At 35.5% G+C, this 7,526-nt stretch overlaps 1 long non-coding RNA gene across 2 annotated transcripts; it reads right to left on the bottom strand.

Annotated features, from left to right (window-relative positions):
* Positions 1 to 2,537: 2,537 nt before the first annotated feature.
* On the bottom strand, positions 2,538 to 5,844 carry LOC109206200. Of its 2 annotated transcripts, none has more exons than XR_002064800.1 (3): positions 5,717 to 5,844; positions 3,330 to 3,436; positions 2,538 to 3,196 (listed from the first exon to the last, which is right to left on the bottom strand). It is a non-coding gene; the product is annotated as an uncharacterized LOC109206200 (long non-coding RNA). The 2 variants fall into 2 exon arrangements; XR_002064799.1 differs by lacking the exon at positions 5,717 to 5,844 and adding an exon at positions 4,707 to 4,766.
* Between the last annotated feature and the right edge of the window lie 1,682 nt (positions 5,845 to 7,526).

The following is a 7,526-nucleotide window of genomic DNA, read 5'->3' as shown; positions in this document are numbered from 1 at the left end:
TTATTTGTACACCTGCTTTCTCAACCAATTTATTTTTTCTGCTTCCTCTATCAATTTACCTTCTGTTGCTGCTCTTTCCTTACCTCTTTGTTCTGTTCTTTTAGCATTTAGATAATCCCTGACATCCCCTTTCAGCCGGTCAGTCATGGAGACATCAACAATTGGCAGATTACTCTCCACTGGTGCACCAGTTTGGTCCATCTCCTCTACAACTTGACTCTTCATTAATCGACACGATTTTTCCCTGTGCCCTTGATGCTTGCAGTACGTGCAATAACTTGGAAGATTGTCATATACAACTTCTTGATACAACACGACTGTTTTACCAGTAACTCTGTCCACCATCAGAATTTTCACCTTTTTAGGGTGTTTGTCCAGGAGATCAAGAATGATCTTCACCCTTGCAGCGCTAGGCCTTGTTCGATCCTGCGTTGCCTTGTCGACAGCAAGAGGTTTACCCACAGCTGATGCAATAGACATCAGTGACCTCTTAGCAAAAAAATTAGGCGGCAATCCTGGAAACGAAATCCACACCATTGCCATAGATGTTTCCTCTTTAGGATTGAAATCCAACGTCCATGGGAAGGTTCTGAAAAGAAATTCATCCCCTTTTGCTCTATATGCTGTTATGTCTGCGTACTTGAGATGTTTTTTTTTTATTAGTTTTCCTGTGGCGTAATTGTGATTGAAATTTCATCCCTTTGCCTTGAATTTTATTTTAGTTGTAGAGGTCAATGCTCTTCTCAGTTTGCTTAGCATCTTCTATAAAGAATCTGCTCTTACTTATAAATTGAGTATGTTGTTTATCTTTGCCTAACTCTTGAACAGAACTGAACCAGGATCTCTTAAGTTAATTTTGAACATTTAGTTAATTTTGCCAATATGCTACTTGTAGAGATATTTTCTTTAGTACGTGCATCTGCTAATTTTGTTCATTATATATTTTTTTTACAATGACAGGAGCAAAGAACTTCAACAATGAAGAAATGAAGTTGCAGTAGAGCAGTTTACAAACATTGGAGTAGTTTGAAGTTTTTGGAGTATTTTAAAGAAATTTTATTCTTTTTATTGAGGATGTGCAATGACAATGTTACTTTAATTTAGATTGTTTACACTTTTACCAATGAAAAGATTATATACAATTCTATTTCGTGAAATGTATTGTTACCACTATAAATAGGTTGTTTTATTATTGTTCGACTACTAGTATGAATCTATTATAGTTTTATATAAATATTTTTTAAAACAGGATTTTTATTGTAGCGACTATTGTTGTCACGAAAATAATAGTATTGTAGCGATATTTTTCCGTCACAAAAAGGTTAGCTTTGGTAACAATCCCCTGTTGCCACAAAAAGTAAGTGAATATTAGTGACGATAAAAGTTGACACAAAAAGGCGAGGAATTTGGGGCGACTAATGTTGTCACGAAAGATAAACCTTTTGTGGCAACAATGATTAGCCACCAAAGAAGACTATTCAGTGGGGACTAACGTCTCTTGAAGGTGTATTTTGTGTCAATCTTAGCTAACTTTTGTCGCGACGATTGAGTATCAGCCACTCACAATAGCCAACGACTATAGGCTCACCACTGATGGTCTTCTGTGGCGACTTTTGCACTATCAGTGGCGACTTTTGTCGCCACAATAGACCTCTTTTCTTGTAGTGGTTTCACGTGCTAAAGTATCAATATCTGAATCCGCACGGACAACTCACGTGCTGCACGAACAACTCACGTGCTATAGTATCAATATCTAGATCAACACGGACAACTCACGTGCTATAGTATCAATATCTGGATTCGTACGGACAACTCACATGCTAAACGGACAAATCACGTGTTATAGTATCAATATCTTCACAATCAGGCCCTCGGCCTCACTTAGTCATCAATCTCTCCAGTCTCTCGGGTTCAAAACACTCATGCTAAGCAGCCCAAGTCAATGATACGAGATTCGACAATATACAATAACAGAGACTAAGATATGATATGTAATGATGAATATGACTGAGTACACACTACAAAAAAATAGCATTTAACGACGATCCAAATCCGTCGCTAAGCAGGATTAGCGACGGATTAGCATTTGTTGCTGATTTGCTCATTGCTAAGCTCTTTGCGACGGAAAAATGGAATTTGTCGCAATATTAGCAATGTTCTAGCGACGAACAGTGTCCGTTGCTACAAGTAGTGACAGAATTTCCGTTGCTATATTAGAAAATTATGTCGCCGAATTCACAATGCATTTCGTTGTTGGCATACTTTTGCGACAGAAAGTCGGTCGCTAATCCGTCGCCAATATTTTGAGACTCATTTCAGCTTTTCATTTGGCGACCAAAATCGTCTGTTGCAATCTGTCGCAATGTTATTTTATATATTTATTTTTGTTAAAAAAATATCCGTCGCAATCTGTCGCAATATTTTTTCCTTTTAGATCTTTTTTATCGAATATTTTAAATTTTCTCTGCTCATGCACTTTGTATGTAAATTATTACATAACCTTAATAATAACTAAAATTCATACAAATTAACATACTTCAAGGTCCAAAATGATATCAAAATGCATATAGCTAATACAATTAAGTTCGAATTATACCTAACACCAATAATAAAGTTCAAACCAAAAAGGTGCGAAGTATCCCTAACACCAACAATAAAGTTCAAAACAAAAAGCTTCCAAACCAAAAAGGTGCGAATTATCCCTAACACCAATAATAAAGTTCAAAACAAAAAGCTTCCAAATACGAGGCTTAGGGGTTAAGGTCATCATCTGAAACCGATGGATGAACCCCATGAACAGTAGCAGTAGGAGGAGCATGAACTGTTGTACCACATCTGATGGGTGGTCAGTAGAAGTCAGTGAGGATGACGAAATCATTTCACGCACTCGCTCAGTCAATACTGGAAGCATATGATCAGTTAACACAAGAACTATGTGCTCTGTTAGTGCAAGAATCAAATGCATCACTAACTCATCCAGGTTCGATGCTGATTGAGCACTCGAAGGTGGTATTGATGATGAAGCATCTGATCCAGAAGAGCCACGAAGATTCGGTCCATAGTAGCATTTTGCTTGAGATTCAAGACCATATACTCTTCTCTTCTTTTCCCCTCCCGCGGCTTCGTAATACGCTTTTCATTGATCAATATCAGATTGAGTTTGTGTTTGTTCCTGTAATATTTCCTGATACCTTTCCTGTAAAAGAGGTGTAATAAGTAGTGAAATTAAAACAGTTAAGAATGTTGAGCATTTAATTAACCAACAGAGAGGATACTTTTCATACTCTTTTTACATTGTAGTAAATAAGATTATAAAATATTGGACTTACATGCACGATTCGAGCTTTCTCATCAAGAAAAGATTTCCATCATGCCCATGTGTATGGACGTACAAATGTAACTCACTTGGTGTTGGGTCTTGACCCTTTTCAACAGTCTATACAAAAAAAAATTATTTTTAAAAGGATGAAAATATTACTATAGTAGAACCAGAAGTTTTGTCACATCTAAAACTAAAACCAGAGCCCTCAATAATTTTAGCTAGGTCTATGAATCAGATCTCAAAACTCAAATATGATTGATATTGTTCCTATTTGAGCATCAAATTATCCAAAACGCAAAGATGACTAATATTCTTCTTATCTGAGTGCCAATTTGTTTTTTGGTTACTGGGGTTTAAGATATACATTAGCTATTCTCATGACGGACAAACAATAAAGCTTTCAAAGGTATACTAATTTCTCCAAAATCCATGTTTTCCAGGTCTTAAGATTCAATACGTAAATTTATAGTTAACTCCATCTACGAAAATACACGTCACTGTACAAAGACAAATTGAGTAAAGTAAGGTTCTTCAATCTCCTAAATATACAAATTCCAAGATCAGAGGCCTATAAACCCGTATAAACATGTCTAAAAGTCTAAGCTATGGTCACAATTGACACTTCCATTAATCATAAGAAACAATTAGTCCAGAGCTTAAGGAGGAAGGTTATCTTAAAAAAACAGCAACCACTAAAGATCTGTGCACGTTAGATAAGAACATAACATCATGGAAGCAAAGGTTCCACATACGCAATACGAATTACTTGAGATTAAAGATTAGTCATTGTTGTTACACTTACATGAGGTCTTGTGTTTATCAGGAATAAAGCTGTCCGTCATGGGGTTTAAGATATTGTTTGTCCATCATGAGCACAGCTAATGTATATCTTAAACCCCAGCCATGTGTTTAAGGAACATGAAACAGATACTGTTTCATGAAACAATAAATCTGTCCGTCATGGGGTTTAAGATATTGTTGGTCCGTCATGAGTACAACTAATGTATATCTTAAACCCCAGCCATGTGTTTAAGGAACATGAAACAGATACTGAACTGAACAATTACTCTATAGCCTCACATGCACAATTTGTACTTAAAAGTGTCGATTATAAACAGAAGAGAAAGAGAAATCAAGAAAATACACGGCCAATAGAAAAGGAGAAAAGAACTGAAATGTGCAGAGAGACCAATTCACAAGTAGCTTTTACGGGAAAACAACCAAAGTAATCCTTAGACACAAATAACGACCTTATTTGAAAACGCTGCTTACAGAAGTTCAAGCTCTTAAGGCATGTAATGAAAGAAGACAGAAGGACAAGAGGAGTTGAGAAAGCATTTTAGATTTTCGTCGCTGAGGCAGTTTTCTGAAGTTGGAGACTTACATTTCTTTTTCTGCTGATTTTTCCCCCCAATGGGGGCTAACACAAATCCCCAGTGATGACTTGATAAACATTGAGATGATTAAGACTTTAAAATATAAGACATGTCCATTCTCTTTTTGCGTTGGATGTTCATTACACCTTTACACTATTAGGTTCGAATAGTGCGAATATCCTGGCAAGATAATACTGCACAGTGTGTGTACACACATTCTGACAGATTAGCTAGTGTAACTTTATTCTCGTGCACTCCATAGTATATTAGTATTTGATTAAAGCATGCAACCTACATGTATTTGTTTTACCTTTAGCATGTTATCGACAAGAATGCAACCTCAACACCTATTTTTATTGGTTAGTCCGGACTCCAGACAAATTAAGAAGCATGTGTAGTTGTAGTATGTTTAAATCTCACTCGATCATAGGTTTTAGGCAGCAAACTTCACTTCATTTTTAATTTGCACAGACTAAGTATCTTGTCTGGCTTTTGAACAGATTTAATTCCCTGTGTTCTCATGTCAGATTCAAAATCCAGGGAACTTGAACAATGTCCAAACAATACAGACAATTACTTATGAATTCACTTGATATAGATGAACAAATTGAGGTAGATTTTAATGCTAGAACAATCGCACGACAGTACATCATCTGAGACTGAAATCAGTACCTGGATCAGCGAGACACAAGGCCAAAACAACTAAATACAAGCAGGAGGAAACAGCAAGGTAGGAGTTCAACTACAACCTTACCTAGAACCCAGAAATGCAAGAGCAAAACTACAACTGATGAATCATTTTTAATGTAAAATCATTTTCTTCTTTTATTGTTGTTCGTCTGACAGTGCCAACTATAACAACTAACAAAGGGAACATTTTTCACTGGCAAAACTTTGGTACATTTTGATTCCTTTTGGACGATATGAAAGCTAAGGTTACTATAAGCAATTCTTGACACCAACAAGAAGAAATTTTAAGTTCAGAGTTGCAATAAAGCTAAGGTTGCAATATACTTACAAGTCTCTTGCGATACTTCCCAACGGACACAGAGCTGCCTGTGTGAGTCCCGGTGGAGACTCCACTCCTACCGCCACGACGATTCTTCGCATTTATTTCTGACTTTTCAATACACTTGGGATCTTTCTAAAGTTGTTCCCAACTTTCCCACACTTATACTACTAGAATCCCTGTAAAAAGCGACCAAAGATTAGCGACCAAATTTGGTCTGTCAAAAAAAGCGACCAAAGTTGGTCGCCAAACTGCCGAAAATAATAAAAAAAATATTTGAAATACTTTAGCGACCAAAGTTGGACGCTATTTGGTCGCAAATTTAGTCAAACTGTTGACTGGACTGGTCAGACTTGTTTGGTCAAAGATATACTGAGATTAGCGACCAATGTTGGTCGCTTAAGCGGGACCCACATAAATTTTTTTAATAATTTTATTATTATTTCATAAAACTTATAAAATATAAATATATATAATTTAAAACTTGCGACCAAGTAGGTCGCTAACTGAAGGATAAGTTGATAGCGACCAACATTGGTCGCTAAAGCGGGACCCAGTTATTATATTTTAATAAATATATATTTATTTAAAATAAATTATAAAATATAAATAAATATAATTCAAAAGTTAGCGATCAAAGTTGGTCGCTTAATTAATAGAGACCAATGTTGGTCGCAAATGTGGGACCCAGTTCTAACATTTAATAATTTTTATTATTAATTTAAATATTATATAAAATATAAATAAATCTGATTAAAATTTAGTGACCAAACTTGGTCGCTAAATTAAATTCATGTACAGTAGTGACCAACTTTGGTCGCTAAATTAAATTTATTTACAGTTAGCGACCAAGTTGTCTCTATATGGTCAAAATTAAAAATCACTTTTGTATTTATTATGTAAATAAAATAAATATAAGTCGTTAATACTTTTGTAATACAAGGGATGAATAGTACTACGAAGTGGGCGTGTGTGTCTATATATATAATATATATATACTTACGCTATATTATGCACTAAGTATAAGTGTATTAGGTAATAGCGTNTGCTATATGATTTGTTAAATATTATATACGTTTTTGACGCGCGAGAGTTCTTGCAAAAATTCCAATAAAGGGTGAGGGAGATACAAATCTTTACTTGTAGATTTGAAAACTAAGCATAGTAGTAAAATTCCTATTGTCATTCCAGATGACATTGAGAGAGCTGTAGGTCCCGGGTCTAGGGAAATTGTTAACTATTGTGGTTTGATTATGCGCAGCACTATCTCATTCAGAGATGGTGATTGGCAAGAAATAATCACAAAACATGGAGATGCTATGTGGTTGAAGGTTAAGGTAATAATTTGTTAGTAAAGGTTCTATCGACTTTTTATCACACGTTTTATTTACTCTCAAAAGCTTTTCGTATATGCATTTAGGATAAATTTGAAGCTACCGGAGTTCGAGAGCATGTATTGCAAGCTCTTGTGGTCAATACTATGAAAAGACTTTTTAGAACATGGAAGACTCGATTGCATGCTGAATACTCTCGCTATGCTACTGATGAAGAGAGATTATCCCATAGGCCAAGTGATGTTACACCTGAGGATTGGGTGTTTCTGGTAGGACATTTTGGAAGTCCGAAATTCAAGGTAACTTGGTAATATAAATATGTGACAAATTACTATTTCAATTCTGGTTCTTAATTTATGGAGATAATTTCAGGCTGTGAGTGAGCGAAACAAAATAAACAGGGAAAACAAATCACTAAACACTCATGTGGCTCAAAGTCATTCGCTGAAGTGGAGGAATCAACGGTACAAATTCATTTAGCACAA

Source organism: Nicotiana attenuata, unplaced genomic scaffold, assembly GCF_001879085.1.
Source record: "Nicotiana attenuata strain UT unplaced genomic scaffold, NIATTr2, whole genome shotgun sequence".
Classification (NCBI taxonomy): Eukaryota; Viridiplantae; Streptophyta; class Magnoliopsida; order Solanales; family Solanaceae; genus Nicotiana; species Nicotiana attenuata.
Note: the sequence above shows the minus strand (reverse complement) of the source record. Positions and strands in the feature narration are given on the sequence as shown.